Below are 21,185 nucleotides of genomic sequence, written 5' to 3'. Positions count from 1 at the left end.
TGAAATTGGAAACATGGAATAACCAAGATTAAATTGTTTGGCTACCACGGATTGTGGCACAAATAATAAGTTGCACCCAATTATTATTGTAAAAAATAAAATATTAGTGCTATTTGGACTTGCACACTTTCATGGTCTTTTTCTTTTTCTTTGGAGTTCATTTTTCATCTTTTTTTTTTTTTACCTTTTTTCATTCTTTTTGTCTTTTGATTTTTCTTTTAGGACATACCCTCTTTACATTTTTATTTTTTTTTGGACAAATATGGAAAACATTTGCAGAAAGAAAAGGTATGTACATATTGTAGTTTTGACCTCATCCATTCAAAAATTATGACACCTATTGGTATAGGAACATAACAATGGCTCCACTTGGAGATGGCATTTCCTGGTGAAATTTTAAGAACTGGTACATCAATGGCCTTCTGAATTTCTGTGGTTTTACTCTGCAACTTTCCGTTTTACTTCACTGCTTTGTTGATATTTATTGACAGTAAAACTTTAAAGCTTAGGGCCTTCTCTTCGGGTTTCAACTCCAAAGTTTACCATCCAATCCACAGTAAACTTAATGAAGGTTATAGTATGTACAAGTAATTAGTGGAATCAGTAACTAGGATCTATATAGTGCTTAAGCATTCAACCATTTGCTGGTCCTCCTTCTACTTCTGCACCATCCAATTCTTTAAGGAAATAGGCATTATTACCTCTGAAAGCATAAATAATGTAAGGACCTTTCCATAGGAAGTCAAACTTCCCATGTTTCCCTTTATCTTCCCTTCTTGAGTCCCATTTCAATTCTTTGTCTCCTATATAGAAATCTTCTGCCTTTGTTCTTTTGTCAAATGCTTTATTGATTTTCTCCTGCACCACTTGGGATCTGATGTAGACTTGTTCTCTAGTTTGCTGCAAATGAATAGTCTGGTTGATCCTTCTTTGAATGTCATTGGGCTCGACCTGTGCTTCTTGGATTAATTTCATCACCGGAGTTCCTCAAGAATATGGGAATACGACCTCCATTCTATAGACTAGATGATAGGGATTAGTGCCAATAGATTTCTTTGTGGTTAGCCTATCCGCCCATAAAGCATTCACTAGTTTCTTATTCTAGGTCTTCCTATTGTCTTCCAATAATTTTTTGATAATATTCATTAGGCTTTTATTGGATGATTCTGCAAGTCCATTTCCCTGGAGATAGTAGGTTGTGGAATCGCCAAGGGTTATGTGATACTTATTGCAAAAATCAATCATCCTTTTTGATTTGAAGGCTGCAACATTGTCTGTGATGATTTTGGTGGAACAACAAAATCTGGATAGAATGTTCGCCTCAAGAAAACCTATTATGACAGTATCGGTGGCTTGTCTTAATGGAATGGCTTCTATCCACTTTGTGAAATAATCTATGACAGTTAAGATCCATCTATGCTTGGCAGAGGAAGGGGGATGAATTTCACCAATGAAGTCAAGACCCCACTGCTGAAATGGTGTTTCAGTTGATATATGTTTCAAAGGTGATGGTAGTAATTTTCTTTTTCCTTCAAAAATTTGACATTTGTGGCATGAGGTTACAAATATTTTCACATCAGCAAACAGCGTGGGCCAGTAAAAACCATCCCTCAAGATCTTATCAGTTGTTGTCTTCCAATAGAGATGCCCCCACAGTCACCTACATGAAATTCTTGCAAAATTTTATCAGATTCATCCTTTAATAAACAATTCAACAATATGCCTTCATGATTTTTCCAAAATAAGGCATTATCAATTATACAAAACTTTAAAGATTTCATCTTTAAAAACCTACTTTTAGTTCTAGATAGCTCTAGAGGAGCTTGAAGGTTTTGTAGAACATATATTATGTCAGCATACCATGGTGAGTCTAGAAAGGCTTGGCTAATCTGTGGAGTCACCATCTCCTCTTCGTTATCCAGTTCTTCAAATGAAGTTTATATCTAGGGCCTGATAGTTTGATTTAGCCATTAGCTTAGCCAAACCTTGGCCTTTGATCAATTTGGTAGGTTTAATTTCTAAATCATAATGTAATATTGTAGCTATCCACTTTCCTCTTTTTCCATCAGGTCCATTCTGAGTAAAAATGTCTTTAACCACAACATTGGGAACATAAGCTACTATATGGGAGTAAAAAATATAAACTCTGAAATCTTTTATGGTTTTAACCAGAGCAAAAGCTTGTTTCTCCATTATGTTATACTTTAAAGGTGCATCTCTCAAGGCTTTATTGAATAAGGCTATTGGTTGTTTAAAACCCTGATCATTTTTCTAGAGGAGGACTGTAGCAATGGTGTGTTCTGAAGCAAAAGAAAATATGAGAAATTCCCTATCAAACTTTGGACTGATGAGGACTGGTGTTTGAGTTAAGGCTAACTTTATATCTTCAAATGACTTTTTAGCCTATAGAGTCCATTTAACAATCGAATCTTTCTTTAACATGTTGTTTAGTAATCTAATTAACCCAGCTAAATTAGGGATAAATCTCCTCCAAATGTTGATCTTCCCTAGAAATGCTTGAAGTTCTTTGATATTCCTAGGATGTGGTATCTGCAAAATAGCTTCAATTCTTGTTGGGTCAATCCTGATACCATCTTTAGAGATAATGTGGCCTAACAATTTCCCTTCTTCCAACCCAAATAAAGATTTTTTAGGGTTCAGAGAGATTCCATATTTACTGCATTTAATAAAGACCTACCTAAGATGATCCAAGTGTTGTTGATCCTGATTTAGAGAGTATTGTGAGGTCATCAAGGTAAATTACCCGGAAGTCATGGATTTATTTGGCAAAAGCTATGTCCATTTCTTTTTGAAATGTGGCCCCTACATTTCTTAACCCAAATGGCATTTTCACATACATGAAAGTGCCCCATGGAGTTCTAAATGCAGTCTTTACCTGATCATCTGGGTGGACTAGGATTTGGTTATAACCAGAGAACCCATCTAGTAGTGAGATTTTGGAGGAACCCACTACCCTCTGTAATATGTGATCCATTTTTGGAAGAGGATAGTTATCCTTAAGTGAAACTTTATTCAGATTTCTAAGATCAACACACAACCTAATTTCACCTGTTTTCTTTCTAGTGGGTACCAAATTGGAAACCCAGTCAGAGAACCTAATAGGTGCTATGATTCCTGCTTCATACATTCTCTTAATCTCCTTTTCAATAGAGGGTAGTAGAATAGGGTTGATTCTTCTAAGCTTTTGTCTAAAAGGCTTTTGATCTTCTTTTAATGGAATAGTGTGTTGTATTATGCTAGTATCATAAGATTTTAAGTCTTCATAACTCCAAGCAAAAACATCCTGAAATTTTTCAGTAGTTCCATAAATATCAGTTTTTCATTGGGAGATAATGATTTTGACAGCTTTATTAGTTTGGGATTCTCCTCAGATCCTATGTTACATTCCTTGATGTCTAATATCAAAGGTTCCATTTTAGGCTTTTTGGGAATATCATTTGAATCGAATAAGTCCTCCAAAGGAGTTATTCCTTTGGGTAGAAAAGTGTCTTTATGGTTTATGACTTCAGTTTCTCCATCAATGACTTCATCAATTTCCATCTGTTTTAGGTTTCGAATATCTGCTTTAGCAAACTTTGTAGGATGAAGTCTATCTATCTGGCTATCTTCTAGTTTGTTAATTTCTACTTCGTCAGAGAAATCAAAATCTACTGCTATGTCTGTGTCTATGTTGGTATTTACAAATTCATTATCTAAAGTTAAAGAATTGTTAATTTGCTGATCATTTTCAAATACTTGCCAGTTCTTTAAATTGTCAGGAGTGGAAGGTCTGTGACTAAACTCAGTAGTGTACTGATGGCTGGAAAGACAACTTACAAGTATTGGCAAACATGGCTACGCTATGAGCCTGCATGTTGTGTTTTCTGGGGATAACAACAAGTTTGGTTCTAAGAAAGTATTTAGTATCTCTAAGATTATTCCTCTATAAAACCCTAGTCTAGGATCTCTAGTCATATAAATAGCATTAATTTGTTTAATCACTAACTCAAAATATCCCATGATAGAGACTCTGATGGCTCATAACCTTTTAACAAGTTTCAAACCTAACAGAAGTGCTTCATATTTAGCCATACTGTTTGTACATTTAAAGTTCAACATGTAGGAATGACCTTCTGAATAATCGTTTTCTAAGTTATAAATCCATACAACTACTCCTGCACCAAGTTTGTTAACTGACCCATCAAATTCAAGATGCCACAGAATTTCAGGTTCATAATTTTCATCTGGGGTAGTGGAATCCTTCTTGACTGAGGTATCTAGATCATCTTTTCTATTTGATGTTTCATGAATTTGGACATTTTGATTTTCCTATAATGTTGCAATTTCTTTTGGTTCTGCTATTATACTACTTGAAGTGTCTTCTTGATTATTTTCATCATTGTAAAGTATGAAGGAATCAATATCAGAATGTACTGAATATATGGGAAAATTCTGAGGTCTCTCCTGGGAACTCACTACATACTTCATCAAAGTCTCTCTATACAATTTCTTTGGGTGTCCAAAGACTGATATGGTAGCATAGGACATGTCCTGTTGCAGAGATCCCTGGAGTTTGGTGCCCCAATATCTAGACAGCAGCATACCATACCTGGGTGGTATGTCAGCAACAACTATGTCCACAAGTATGGTCCTGGTAGGGTATTGAACTAGGGAGACACAGAAATCTTTTATGAGACCTAAGAATTTAACTTGGCTTGAATCAAAGCAAAAGAGATCCTTATAAGGCCTAGTGATATCCAAGTTAAGCTTTTCCATTACAGACTTAGGCATAAGATTATGTGAGGCCCCAGAGTCAAGCATGGCATTATGTAGGATTTTATCATGGATGTTAAGGCTGATGTAGAAGGGTGGTATCCCTCCTTCAACTGGCTTTCCATTAACATCTGGTCTGAAAATTAACTCAGGTTGGTCATCAAATAGATTCATAGAGTCTTCATTTTCAACGAATTTCAGAGATTTACTAATTTGAGATCTATAAGTTTCATGTTTAACCAATTCTTTCAAAGGCACTGAAATTTTGAGTTTGGCCACGTCTGCTCCAAAATTGAAAGGCAGAGGGGATTTATATTTTTGAATATTTGGAATTTTAGAGCCAAAGTTCTGAGTAGTATGTTTTCCTTTTTCATTGTTAGGAGTGTTTTTATCCGGATTTTCTAATATGATTTCTTGGGGCTATTCCACTGTTCTTTTGAGGGGGACTGAAGTGGAAGGCTTCTCTTTAGAATGTTGGTTATCTGTTACATCTTCGATGGTGGGACTAGGAGGATTTTGATGTTGTCTAGAAAGGATTTGTAAGGTTTTTGTAACTTGAGGATTCTGATTCATAGCTTTTACTTTCTTAGGCTGGTTAGGTATTACTTTTTTATTTTGATCATTAACATCAGTGTTCTTCTTGCTTATTAAGTTGTACTATTTACGAACTTCGAAAATAGCAGATTCATACCCTTGCTTATAGTCGAAAGATTCTCCTGTTTGAGTTTGTAACTGTTGAAGCATGTATAATTCTTGATCATCCTGAGTTAGAAAAATAGTTTCTTCATTATCTAAACCCATAAGGTTGATCTGAGTGTCTATCTCAGGGTCTTCTTGGTGGGAAGTCTCAGCATAATTTTCTTGGAAAGGTGGCCTAATGTTCTGATTAGGTCCATTTTTACCAGTGTTTTGGTTCTGGTTTTTCCTAAAGTTTGGATTCCTTACTGGATTAGCCTATTGGTTATCCTAGTGAGGTTTCCTTTCAATGACTTATATTCTATCCATCAACCTTTCCATTCCTTTAGCTAAAGCATCCATTTTCTGATCAAAGGGTGAAGATTCATCTTTCAAAGGTGTTCTTCTCTCATTTCTAACTCTAGCCCTTTTGGATAACAGATTAGCTTCTACGCTAACAATAACACTTTGCATATCTTCAAGTGTAGGGGGATTTCTTTCTCTAAGTTGAAAATCCATATCTGTGTCAAATCTGTCTGGAAACTTAATCAGGGCTAAACCAAGTGGAGGTCTAAGGCCAAGATGGATTGCATTGTACACGTTGTTAAACCTGGTACAGTAGTCTTGAATAGGTTCGTTTGGTCCCCTTTTAAGGTTTTCATATTCAGATAGAATTTTAAGGGGGTTCTTCTTCTTCTCCCACCTATTAAGGAATTGTTGGTAAAGGAATTCTAAACTATCTATGATTTGAGGGACCAAAGATCTAAACCATGTTCTCACTTCTCCAACTAGACTTTGGAGGACATCTCCTATGTCAATCTCGTGCAGTTCAAAATAATCTATCATTTTCTTAGTGTGCTGTTGTGCTGTGTATGTTTCAGTGCCATCGAATGAGGTGATTTTACTTTGATAATTTGTTGGTAAGGCACCTTGAGGAGCAAGCATTACAAGGGGGGCATATTTGAGTGCCATGGCTCTAAGCTTCACAGGATTGAGAGTAGGAATTAGGGTAACTAGAGGATTCGAGACAATAAGGGGAGTTGGTATAACAGGGGTAATGGGTGTTTGAGGGGTAGTGATGGGCTGATGAGGGATTGAAGGTATGAATGGAGATGAGGTTGAGGGATGATCTTCAAAAGTGTGGGGAAATGATGGTGAGCTAAAAGATGTTGAGGCTATTTCAGAAAGTTCAGGGTGTCTATCAGTGGTAAGGGATGACTGAGGGGAGTTCAGTAGATTTTGGTCAATTGACAAGTTGGCATCTTGGATTTCAATTTCTCTGATGAATTCTAGATCTAGGACTAGGTCCAACAGTTCACTATCAGACGTGGTTTTGAATAGAGAGAGACCAAAATACTCATCAAAAGGGATGCCTTCAATGAATAACCACTCAGCGGGGCATGAATTGGATCTAAAAATCGGTTTAGGGCTTACCAAACTTTCTTGTCTTCTGATTATTCTTGGAATAAGGTTGAGATTTTCAAATACAGAGGAAGGATTTGGATCAGGGTTGGCCCTGGTATAGTGAGTTCTCCCTGAAGCTAGATTTCGAGCTTTTTATGGTTATATTTCACTTTTTATGAACTTTTGAAAATAAATTCTAATAACCCTTTAAGGTGCTTATGAATAGAAATCTGAATTCCTCAAAGGTTTATTAAAACTGAGGGTTTTGAATCCCCAGTATGGTCTCCACTATGTTATCACTCAGGTTTTTTCCTTAGAAGTTATTAAATAAGGAATGGCCCGAGGTAACCACAAACCAATCTTTTAGACTCAGGTTCTAGCCAACCTAAGTCTAGAGAGGGCTCTCTCTTTAAGATTTAACTTTGTTTAAATAAGATTTCAGGCTAGTTCTTAATGTTCAAGGTTGTTTTTTTTTATTGGGTGGTGGAATTAAGAAGACAGATGGGCAGAGAAAATATTTAGGCCATTGGGCTATGGAGTCAATCAAGAAAGGCTTAACTGGATTTGATTTATCACTGAGGTAAGAGTTCACAGGGCAGGCTAACACAGCAAGAGCAAATTTGAAGGTTTCAATGAATGGAAAGTCCTAACCAGGGCCAAAGGCAATGAAGAATCCTTAACTGGGATTGGGATGAAGAAAGGAAGGATGGCCAGTAGCAAAGGGCAATGAATAATCTTGTACTATGGGCCAAAGGGGGGATAAACTATGGAAGTAAGGGGGAAATCAAGAATCCCCAGACCAAGGGAGTTTACTAGAAAACATAAATAAAGAAAACAGTTAAAACAGAGAGCACTTTAGCTAATTTTGATTGCTGGCATTATGATACAAATTCGACATTGTGACACAGCCGTTGTCCTTGATGGCAACTCACACAGATGACAGATCACAGTTCAAGCTCACAGAATGAAGAAAGAGATGTATACACAGGTTCCCCATTGTCCAAGTTGCGTGTACACACGAGTTCACAGGACAAAAGGCACGTACAGCATACACACGCACCTTCACGCAAAGAAAGGCATGTACATGTTGGAAAACTTAGTTTTGGTCCATGGTATTTGGTCCATGGTATTTTGATCCATGGTATTGGTCCAAGGTACCCTGTCTGAAGTGTTGACCCCAGGTATTTGGTCCAAGGTATTGCCTCTAAGTGGTTTTGGACCTTGGTATTGAGCAAGGCCTAAGACTATAAAAGGAGGAGAAGATCATTAGGCAAAGGCACTCATGAATTGAATATCTAATGAAGAGCAAGATCTAGAATACAGGTTATTGGGTTATGGTGCATAACTAGATCTGAATCAAGGATGAACCTGAGCGCTCGATGAAGGATAGGTTCTATTGATGGGTCAAGATCTTAATGATTGAAGAAAAGTATCTTTGTGTGGTTTTGATCTTTTATCTAAATAACTGGTGCATGTTGTAATCTATAAATATGATGATCTGGGTATAACTGATGTCTAAAATTGTTGTAAAGTTTAAATCATCATTTACAGATCTGTACGCATGTTCACTTTAGCGAAGGTGTGTATACACGCTCGTTTTGTATATCCAAAAAGCGTATATATAGGATCGCCTTGGGAAAACAACGTATGTATGAAACTTCGACATATTGAAGTAGCATATGCCTAATAAAATATGCTTTAGCTACTTCTGTTTGTTGTTGCAGTGTTCTGGGTTCTAGCTTGGGTTCTGGTTACTATTACTGTACTCTGGTTATAACATTCTGAGAAGTGATTCAGTTTTGGTTGGTGTAAAGGAGATTGATTGATGCAGATATATTTGATGTTTTATTGACGATGTTGATGGATCCAGTCTGAAAATTTATGAAATGTGGTCCTTGGAAGAAAAGAGAAGGTTGTATCCTTCTGTAGGTTAGCACCTACGTACTAGTAAACACATTAGCTAGTACAAGAGCTAGGGGGCTGTAGCTTCCTTCTAGGAGAAGCTGGAGAATGAGAGAAGGTTGTAGCCTTCTGTAGGTTGAAGCTGGCGTACTGGTATATGACTGCACCAGTATAGAAAAATTGTAAAAAGAAGTTTCTTATTAAAAGAAGATAGATATGATTGCAGCAGGTGGTTTTCACCCACATTGGGTTTCCACCTTATATCTTGTGTTCATGTGTGTGATTGTCTGCTCCATTTTTACTACTCCCAGTTATTGTTTTATGGTTTGGATGCACAAATTAAAGATCAACTTATGAACTAAATTATAAGTTTGTAGGGTATACACTAGTTGCCTTAAATACAGTTTCGTATATACGCAAATTTCATTAACTGAAGTAGTGTATATGAATCAGATTGTGAAATGAAATATTATTGACATAATAATACTGATTCACCCCCCCCCCCTCTCAGTATTATTTCCAACAATTGGTATCAGAGCAGGTCCTTCAAAAGAAGCTTGATTGCTTGAAGGAAGATCTATCATCATGAGTAACTACGAAAGAGAGGGATCCATTAGACCACCAATCTTTGATGGGAGCAACTTCGTCTATTGGAAGGTAATAACCACAACCTATCTTCAATCTCTTCGAACAGATGTCTGGGAAATTGTAGAAGGAGGATATACATTTCCATTAGCAATTCCTACAGATATGGCAGGTAAAAAGTAATATGAAACCAATTCCAAGGCTATCAATACATTATTGGGGAGTCTGTCACAATCAAAATTTGTCAAAGTTATGCAGCTCAAGACTGCCAAAGAAATATGGGACAAGATCACTCTAAGCTTTGAAGGAGACGACCAGGTAAAACATGCAAAACTGCAATCTCTCAGAATTCAATATGAAACTCTATAAATGCACAATGACGAAAGTATAGCTAATTTATTCTTACGTATAGATGAGATTGTTAATTGCATGAAGAACTTGGGTGAAGAGATAAAAGAAGTTACTTTAGTCGAAAATGTTTTAAGATCCTTGTCTACTAAGTTTGAATCAAAAGTTTCTGCCATAAAAGAAAAGCAGAATCTTCATAGTATCACTATGACACAACTGCACGAAATCTTAACTGCTTTTGAAATGAGAAAAGGAGGTCCATCAGACATGAGAGAAGCCACATTAAAAGCTTCAGGAAGAGAAGAACTCAATGAATCGGGACATGTTTCAAAAGAAGAGGAAGAAGCAAACTTTGTCAAGAATCTTCAACAGGGTTCTCGAAGATTCAGAGGTAAACTACCTTTCAAATGTTTTGCTTGTGGAAGAGTCAATCACTACGCTACCAAATGTCCTCATAAAGATAAGCTTGATAAAGGTAAGGAATCAGCAAAATGGAATAGGAAACAAAGTGTAAGTAAGAAGAGCTACTATACGCATGAAGATAGCGATGGCTTATCAAATAGTGATGAAGGTAATAATGAATATAGACTTATGATGGCTTTTGAAGATGATAATTTCTTGGATGCTTTAGATTAAGATGATATTTATGAAGAAAGCTCTAAACTCAAAATCTGTATAGAAGAAAAGAATATGATTATAGATACTTTGACATTCCAACTTGCTGAAAGAGAAAAACACAACGAAAAACTAGAATGTGAAATTATGGGTCTAAGGAAAGATATTGAGAAAACAAAAGCTCTCAATCTCATATTTGTTAAAGGATAGAAAACATTAGATGAAATTATCGAAGCGCAATGTTCTCCCCTGATAAAGACAGGGCTTGGATATACTAAAGCTCATAAGCCATCAACCTCCACCAAAAGCTATCTTGATGCAGCAAAGAGCAATGAAAATTTTGGAAATAATCAACAAAGGCATAAAGTAGATCACCAAGCAAATCGGGTTCAATCTACTTCAAGGATGAACAAAAGCTACAACCTATCTTATGTAAATCATACTCAATCTACTTCAAGAATGAATGTCAATGCAAACTACAATCACTAGGGCAGTAGATTTGATAATCGCAGGAACTTCTTTAATGGGCAATGTTTTTCATGTCATAACTTTGGACACAAAGCTACTCAATGTGTTTCTTACAAGACCATCATGAATAGAGAGGCACGAAATCAAACGAATGTGATAGGGATCATGAAAAGGACCTACAATAACTTTTCGCTTCTTGAAAATGAAATATAATGCTCTATCTGCATCAACTTCGGTCATGAAGATTCTTAATGTAGGAGTAAATTTTGGCAAACATCTCAGAAGGAGAAAACTTCATTGAGTCCCAAAATATGGAGAAAGAAATAACTACAAATAGAAATATGTGGTATAGCCTTGTATGCAGAAGGACAAGAAAATTAGTGGTACATCGACAGTGGATGCTCAAAACACATGACTGGTGATAAAGAAAAGCTTTAGTCATACAATGCCTTAGAAAAGGAAAAGAAGGTCTCATTTGGAAATGACACTCCTACTGTCATAAAAGGTAAAGGGTATATCTAAAGCATAACCTATTGAGTGTTAGTCAAATGTGTGATTAAGGAAATGAAGTAGTATTTCGATCAAATGGATGTGTTGTTCGTGAGCTTGATACAGGAGAAACGGTGATCAAAGGCATAAGAACTCCAAAAAACTTATACATACTCAAGGGAGGACAACAACAGTGATATCTAAGCAAAAATGATGAACATTGTTTATGGCACTGAATATTGGGGCATTTAAGCTTCCCTCAAATAAGGAAAGCATGCAAATACCAAGTTGTTTGTGATCTTCCTGATATCAGCATTCTAGAAAATACAATATGCAAATCATGTCAATTTGGTAAGAAAACGAGAGCACATTTCCCTGAGAAGGAAGGATCAGCTAGTAAGCCTCTTGAACTTGTTCATGCTGATTTATGTGGTCCATCAAGAAGAAAGTCACCTCGCGGAGAGGAATATTTTATATTATTCATTGACAGTTTTTCCAGAATGTGTTAGATAGGACTTCTAAAGCATAAAGTTGAAGCATTTGAAAAGTTCAAAGCCTTCAAAGCCTTGTTTAAGAATAAATTAGATCAGAAAATCAAATGATTCAAATCTGATTGAGGAGGGGAATTTACCTCTAATGAATTCTTCGACTTTTATGAAGAACATGGAATGAAAAGAGAATTCTCCACCACAAGGACTCATTAGCAAAATGGAGTGGTAGAAAGAATGAATAGAATTGTTCAACAAATGGCTCATGCCATGCTAGATGAGTTTGGAACTCCTGCAACCTTCTAGGGTGAAGCTGCATTTGCTGCCATCACTACCCTCAACAAAGCAAACATTCGGGTAAATAGCACTCAAACTCCACATGAACTTTGGTATGGTAAGACTCCTATTGTATCATACTTTAAAGTTTTTGGAAGCAAATGTTACATCAAAAGGACAGACGAAAAACTTGGCAAGTTTGAACCTAGAGAAGATGAAGGCATTCTCCTTGGTTACTCTTCCCGAAGTAAAGGATATAATTGTTATAATAAAGGACTTGCGAAAATTATTGAAAGTATTGATGTTGTGGTTGATAAAGCAGGCAAAAATCCAAAGCAGGTAAAAACCAAAGATTGTGGAGAAGATGAGGATTATCCTTCACATCTAATCAGACTAATTCTGAAGAAGAAGAACCAATGAAGCACCAGAAGAACAGATGGTGGCGGAAGAAAAGACTCCATCCAGATATGTTCAGAAAAATCATACAGAGACTCAAATTTTGGGATAGAGAGAGGCAAGTGTGCAGACAAGAAGAACTATTATACAATCTTCAAGCTATCTAGCATTGCTTTCCTCCATTGAACCTCAAAATGTAAATGAAGCATCCAAAGATGAATGTTGGGTCAAGGCCATGAATGAAGAACTTGAGCAAATTGAAAAGAATAATACTTGGGAATTAGTTCCTAGACCTCATGATAAGAATATCATAGGAACCAAATGGATATTCAAAAACAAGTTGAATGAAAATGGTGAAGTTATCAGAAACGAGGCCAAACTTGTTTGTAAAGGATATGCTCAACAAGAAGGTATAGATTTTGATGAAACTTTTGCACCTGTTTCTAGACTTGAAGCCATAAGAATGTTCCTTGCTCTTTCTAGCTTTAAGAAATTCAACGTATACCAAATGGATGTAAAATCTACCTTTCTTAATGGAGACTTAGAAGAAAAAGTATACATTGAGCAACCAGACGGATTCATCCTTGGAAATAATCCAAAACTTGTATGCAGACTTAGAAAAGCTCTCTATGGTCTAAAACAAGCTCCAAGAGCTTGATATTACCGTCTTGACAAATACCTCCATCAACAAGGGTTCTCAAAAGGATCAGTTGATAACAATCTATATACAAAGATTGATAATGATAAATTGCTAATACTTGTAGTATATGTTGATGATATCATTTTTGGTAGCAATGAATAAGCCATGAGTCAAAACTTTTCTTTGGTGATGCAACAAGAATTTGAAATGTCCCTGCTTGCTGAGATCACATATTTTCTCGACCTAGAAGTTCAACAAAATAAAGATAGCATTTTTCTATCACAAACCAAGTATCTCAAGTAGAACTTGAAAAAATACGGCATGGAAGAATCCAAACCAGTATGTACCCCCATGGTAACAGGATGCAGTCTCAGCTAAAATGATGAATTAGCAGCAGTACATCAACCAACCTACAGATCCATGATTGGAAGTTTTCTTTATCTAATAGGTACTCGACCAGACATCATGCATGCAGTGGGAATAGTTGGAAGATTCCAAGCAAGTCCAAAGGAATCACACCTTCAGGCAGTCAAAAGGATCTTCAAATATATTCATGGAACTCAGAATTTTGGTTTATAGTATCCTAGGGATACATATCTTACACTTCATGCATATACGGATGCAAATTGGGCAAGTAGCGTGGATGATAGAAAAAGCACTAGTGGTGGTGCATTCTATATAGGTTCTAGATTAGTGTCTTGGTTCAACAAGAAACAAAGTTCAATTGCATTATCTACAGCTGAAGTAGAATATGTGGTTGCTACATCTCACTGCACACAACTCCTTTGGATGATGCAAACATTCCAAGACATTCAGATCACATGTACTCACCCATCTCCATTCTATGTGATAATACAAGTGCAATTTGTATTTCAAAGAATCTAGTCATGCATTCCAAGACTAAGCACATACCCATCAAATATCACTTTCTACGTGAACAAGTGCTTGAACAAAAGTTCAAATTAGAGTATGTTCCCTACAAAGAATAGGTTACTGATATATTCACCAAACCACTTCCCAGAGAGAAATTTTAATATCTCAGACACAAGCTGGGAATAGTTGATGCATCATCTTGCTATTAAAATTTATCTATTTCAAAGAAAAGTGGTTGTACGTGAGTTTCATGAAGCATATCTATGTACATATGCAGGTTGTTGTGGATACAGTCGCGTATATGTTGGTTTGAAGAAAAATAGTGTATGAAAGGAGTCTGATATCGGTCTGACATAGATCATCTGGCACAAGTTCACGGGGAGCATATACTTATTGTAATGCATTGTTGGCATTATCTTAGAATATCTTGGTACAAATCCATAGTTGTTTTTGATTCAGTGGAACAGGTTCAGGGGGAGATCATGGTTGCTAGTCTGGATGGTGATTGACAGATGCTGCTAATGGTAGTTGCTGATAACTATCATAGTCTTGTTTTAGATATTTGGTCTCTATGTCATGTATATCTTTTATTTTCAATGTCATGAAATGACCTATTTTGTTTCCCCACTATGCATTGGATGGATGATGTAATGTTCTTGTTCTGACATGTATAAACATTTGGCATATACGCACTTGGTTGGGTGGATGAGTCAAACTTGTTATATCCCCACTTGGTTGGTATATGGATGTACTTATGAGTCATTAGTGATAGGAAGGTCATTTATGATGTATGTATAGAGTCATCTTTTTACAGACCTTGCTTATATTCAGGGGGAGCATAACCATTTTCCCTTGATGACAAAGGGGGAGAGTGATTTGGGGTTGCCATCAAGTCCAAAGGGGGAGATTGTTGGCATTATGATATAGATTTGGCACTATGACACAGGTGTTGTCCTTGATGGCAACTCACACAGATGGCAAATCACAGTTCAGGGTCACAGAATGAAGAAAGAGATATATACGTAGGTTCCCCATTGTCCAAGTCACGTGTACATGTGGGTTCATAGAACAAAATGCGCGTACAATGTACGCACGCACTTTCACACAAAGAAAGGTGCGTACATGTTGGAAAACTTAGTTTTGGTCCATGGTATTTGGTCCTCGGTATTTTGATCCATGGTATTGGTCCAAGGTATCCTATCCAAAGTGTTGACCCCAGGTATTTGGTCCAAGGTATTGCTTCTAAGTGGTTTCAGACCATGGTATTGAGTAAGGCCTAAGACTATAAAAGGAGGAGAAGATCATTAGGCAAAGGCACTCATAAATTGAATATCTAATGAAGAGCAAGATCTAGAATACAAGTTATTAGGTTATGGTGCACAACTGTATCTGAATCAAGGATGAACCTGAGTGCTTGATGAAGGATAAGTTCTATTGATGGGTCAAGATCTTAAGGCTTGAAGAGAAGTATCTTTGTGGGGTTTTGATCATTAATCTGAATAACTGGCACATGTTGAAATTTGTAAATAGGATGATCTGGGTATAACTGATGTCTGAAATTGTTGTAAAGTTTAAATCATCATTTACAGATCCATATGTAGGTTCACTTTAGCAAAGGTGCATATACACGTTGGTTTTGTATATCCAAACAACGTATACATGGGATCGCCTTGGGAAAATAGCGTATGTATGCATCTTCGACATATTGAAGTAGCATATACCTAATAAAATATGCTTTAGCTACTTCTGTTTGTTATTGCAGTGTTCTGGGTTCTAGCTTGGGTTTTGGTTACTGTTACTGTACTCTGGTTATAACATTCTAAGAAGTGATTCAGTTTTGGTTGGTGCAAAGGAGATTGATTGATGTAGATATATTTGATGTTTGATTGATGATGTTGATGGATCCAGTATAAAAATTTATGGAACATGGTCCCTAGAAGAAAAGAGAAGGTTGTAGCCTTCTGTAGGTCAGCACCTACGTACTAGTAAACACATCAACAAGTACAAGAGCTAGGGGGTTGTAGCTCCCTTCTAGGAGAATCTGGAGAACGAGAGAAGGTTGTAGCCTTTTTTTCTTAATAAAAAAAGATAGAGACAATTGCAGCAGGTGGTTTTCACCCACATTGGGTTTCCACCTTATATCTTGTGTTCTTGTGTGTGATTGTCTGCTCTATTTTCACTGCTCCCAGTTACTGTTTTATGGTTCAGATGCACAAGTTAAAGATCAACTTGTGATGAATTAACTAAATTATAAGTTTGCAAGGTATATGCTAGTTTCCTTAAATACAATTGCGTATATACGCAAGTTTCACTAACTGAAGTAACGTATATGAATTAGATTGTGAAATGAAATATTATTGACGTAATAATACTGATTCACCCACCCCCCCAGTATTATTTCCAACACTGAAGATATCATTCCTTGTTTGCTTTTAAGATTTTATAAGAAACACATATGAATAATTCATGACATAAAGAGAAAATAAGATTTAAACATGAGAAAATGATACTTATTTGTTCCAATTGTGCACAAGAATCGAGTGAAATGTCATCAACTTTATTTCGTTTCCAACAAAACCAGTCCAGTCTTGAGTACAATAGTTCCTTATCTCAAAAATAAAATTTCTACAAAAATGTATTTTAATCTACCCTCATTACTTCAACTTGTGAAGTATTTATTCAAAATTTAATACAAAATATCTCATAGAGATAGATGGAAAACTGTTTTCTTGTTATCCCTTTATTTCTGAATGTGTTGGCTATTGGAATTTGGATTTGGATCTTGCAGTTGCCTTGGTGGTTATGTGTTGGATTCACTCTTATCTTTAACCTACTGATACTCTTTACCTGTGTTGGTTAATCCTGTATTACCTATTTTTACCTGACAGACATATTTTACCCCACAGATTTACTATAGTAACTTTATAGTAAATCTGTCAAACTGGTCCACCACTTGTTATCAAGTAATTTTATTCTGATCATATTCCTGTAGACTTCATCAGCTTCTGTATATTTGGAAAAATTTGGTTTGCTGGTGAACAAGTGCTTCACTTCATGTTCTATATAGAATAGATTCTCCAGGCCATCATAAAGTACTTTTCCTATAGGCAATGCTTTTACCCCTGAAGAACTAGCTTGCCTCCTAGCCTATTTATTCAATCTCTCAATGTAATCTTCCTGTGTCATTAACTTGTCATGTATAATCAGTGGACTAGGAAGTCCTTTTTCTCTCAAAATTCCATATTTTAACATAAAGTTGTCGACATATGCTTGAATTCTTTGACATCTTTTCTCCAAATTAAGCATCAGGTTCCTTTTAGTAAGAACCTTCTTTATCTCAATAATAGTTGTTTTTCTGTCCTAAATCTCTAATTCATCAAGCTGGTACCTATTTCTACTATTCAAAAAATCTATCAACTAATTTGCTTCCTCAGGCTTGTTTACCAGTTCATCCTTTGTCTTTTGTATGGCTTCCATGGCTATTTTGACTAATTTAGCTTGATAAAAAATAACCTGAATGGAAGGCCAAATATCATTGATGGAATCAATGATATTGGTCCACAGTATATCCTTGATGTCTCCCAATGGATTTTCTAGAGTCAAACCATTTTCAAGGATTCTTATTCTTTCTACGATCTTTTTGTTTTTCCGAGTCTCTTATTTGTGATGTATTTGTGCAAGTGAATAGTTGGTTTCTAGGCTTGTGACTTGCTCTCTAAGTTTCTTGAGTTTTGTGGCCTGGATGATAATTTGCTCCATAGCCTCAACCAATTCATCTATCTTTTTTGTTGTTATCCCTGTACTAGTCGATGTACTTGTGGCTGAAGTAGTACCTGCTACTGGTAATGCTGTTACTGTTGGAATCGTTGGTGCCAAGGAAGCTGCCAGGGTGGAGGGTACTGTTGTGGAAACTGTAGGTATTACAGTCTAAGGAGCAGTGGCCAGCTCACTCTGTTTGGACTGTATCAAATTTTCCAATTCTTTCTTAGTTTCCTTCAATTGATCATTCAACTTAAGGACTAGGTCCATAAGTTCTTCCTCCTTTTGTTTTTCTAAAACTTCAGTAGTTTGAGGATGGTGAAGAGGAGGAATCTTTAGCTGCTTCTTTAGTGCAGCTATGTCATCACTTTTCTTCTTTATCAATTGCTCTACTGCTTTCACGTCCTTGGGATCATGTCCCTTCTCTATGACCAATTCCTCTAAGGACTTTATTTTGGTGTCTTTGGCTTGGGAAGAGGCTTTTTCCAATTGAAGTTGTGTTGATGTGTTATTCAATGAGTTCTACAGTTGATGAGATGTGATTTCTTTGTTGGTCAACATGGAGTATACCATTTCACTTGTTTGCTTATGTAGCTCTATTTGATCAATTGGGTGAATATCCTTTGCCAAAACTTCAAAATCAGTTTTCAAATAGTCAGCCACTGATCTTGGTTGTTGCACAGTTGGCTTAAGAAAGCTCATCTGCATCTTGCCTTCCTTTATGTCAAAGGCTGACATCAGCCTTGTTTGGTTCATTGGAGCCAGTCTGAGATAATGAGCATAGGTTTGAGCCTTTAGTTTTCTGTTCCTTGCTTTAATTTCTTTGTACTTTTCTTTGATATCCTGGCTTTGACCAGAAGGAGCCTTGAAGGAATATACCTCTGTGCTCTGTTGCCTTTCTAATACCTGGAACTGTGAGGTAGATGGTGTACCTCATTAAGGGAATAGTATGCACACTATCAGTTCTTTCTGCCACTGTGTTTCCTGTTGTTTCCTTAGTGTATTCTTGTTCAGAAAATGGGTTTAACCTTTGCCTCTTAGCATAGGTTTGATTAACAGGTATGGTGGAAGGAGTGGCCTCCTCTCTGTCTCTTTTTGGATTTTTCTCCTCATTTAGAGGAGTCTGCAAAATGGGGGGATTGCTCATATTTTGTTCTGTTTGATTGAGTTCCTGTGAAATCTCAGGTAGCTATGAATCTTCTACCTACTCTAATGATCCTGTTTGGCCCGATGGCCCTGCTTGCTTTGAAGTCTGTCCACTATGTTCCTGTGACTGACTTTGAGATGGAGTTTCTCTAGCCACCTGTACAAATAAATCCTCATCAAGCCTCCTATATAAATCCATCAATACATTGTCAACGGTAACCCCTGTACTATCTTGATCTACTAATGTGTTTTCCACCCATTCAAATTTATTGGCATGCTGTTCAATTTCTAGGATCATATGGTGGATGTAAGGAGATAGCTTATTTTTCTGTCTCCTATTACAAATAAAGCTGTGGGGATAATAGGTCCACATGAAACTCTGTTTTAATTTCAACCTTTGGAGGATTTCATCTGCATCCTTTCTTGCTTCTCTAATATTACAAATGAAAGGGCCAAGATGATCTTTTACTCATAGTTGGGCCTTTTTCTTGGTTCTAACAAAATGCACCTCATGTGAATTGATTATTTGTTTGTAGTACTCCAGAGAAAATAAAATCATGGGGAGGTACTTTGGCATTTTGTAAGTTGGTAACTCACATCCGTAGATTTTGATTTATATATGGTTTTGGTACAAGTACCAATCCCCTACTTTGTATTGCTTTAACAACTGCAAGACCCTTTTGATGTTTGCACTGATTCTAGGTGGAGGGTTTCCTAGCAGCATGGTTGTCACAGGATAAACAAAGAGGTCTATGAAGTCTGTGTAGGAGTATTGAGAATCAAACTGATGAATTAGAGAAGTCCAGAAGATCACTGGCCTGGGGTTTCCTTTAGTATTGAGCTTTTGGAGGGCAACTGGAAACCTATCAGCTTGATAGTACAAGAATAAATGATACAGAATTGAGGAATATTTGAACACCCTTTCATTTTCCAACCTCATAAATTGATCATGCATTCTGTCAGCAATAAACTTTGCATAGTCGAATATGATGGCTGGTGGTTGGCCAAGAGAATAGATTGACATGATTGATATTATGATCTCATTGACGAATTCACTAGTGGTGCAACCTAGTATACTAGATATCATATCTATAATATCTCGACCAAGGTTGGAGAATATAGTCCATATATAAGGAGGATGGTCCTTTGGGATATACTATTCTTCTTTGATAAAAATCTGGAACAACTCGGATAGTATGATTAAAGTGAGTGTAGGGTATCTATTTAGCATGTCCCTAATGGAAAGAGGGGTTAGGTTTTGGCTTGGCTGCAATTGAAGCATCTGGTTGTTGGATTCAGTAGTGTTAGTAAATAGAACAGATTGGTCAGGAGTTCTTACTGCCCTTTGGATAGGATCATAGTTCATGTGGCAATAATGTACAATTTCTGGGCATACATGCACTCTGGGGAACTGTTACTTAGGCAAACCTGATTCCTAAAGCCCAATGGAGTCAGCATGGTTCAGGTGATGGCCTCTATACTTGTAGAAGAGTTTTAGGGGGGATCTTGAGACTGAAGTGTCCTTTATTTGGAAATCTTTATTTGTGAGGAGAAGGTGGTATAAATCTCGGTGAGTAGTAATGGACATAAAATTTAGTGTAATTGGGGTTTCCATCCTTGGTTCTTGTGGATTCAAGGACAGGGAAAAGGGTTTTAGAAGAATTTGGAAAAATTGGTTTGTTTAAGAGTGTTTTAGGACTACCAGGTGGCTTAATTAACTAAATTACTTAGTATTTAAAGAAATTTAGCTCAGGTTCGGCCAGAAATCAGGGTTCTTCAGTCGGAATGGGGTAAATACCTGGTATCAGCTATTTGAAAGGAGAAATGGTGCTGGTGCACTGTTTGTAGGAGGCACATATGTTTGCACAATGGTCTGGAGTTCAGTGGCTGTGGAAGGTTGACAGTTGGTAGCAGGTTGACAAATCGAATGTACTCTGTGCTTGCATGGAGAATAGAAGGTTCTTTTCTTGGTAAAAAACAAAAACAATGAGCTTTTTTGGTTTTATTTGTAAATTCAATGATTTTGGTGGGTATGATGGAAAAGCAACAGTTGGTGCCAACTCACGGAGGTGACATTTTTTCATGTAGTGAAGGTGGTATGTGAAGGCGGTAAGCGGAATCTATCGCACTGCTTTCGAGGACTTGGCGGTATTGGGAGAGGTCCGCCTGATGCCATTCAATAGGCGACATGTAGCAGAGAGGTGAATAGTAAAACTGCTCACATCGGGTAGGTAAAGGTCGGCATCAGAGGCTGCCTGATATGAGTGACAATCGTTAGATCTGAAGCGGCCAGATCGTAGGGTGATCAGGAGTGTGATTTGGTTAGGGAGTTAATGGAGGCACTCGAA

The sequence above is a fragment of the Pinus tabuliformis genome, chromosome 4_2 (assembly GCF_031772625.1).
Source record: "Pinus tabuliformis cultivar Carrire ecotype Pingquan chromosome 4_2, CPIR1, whole genome shotgun sequence".
NCBI lineage: Eukaryota > Viridiplantae > Streptophyta > Pinopsida > Pinales > Pinaceae > Pinus > Pinus tabuliformis.
Note: the sequence above shows the minus strand (reverse complement) of the source record.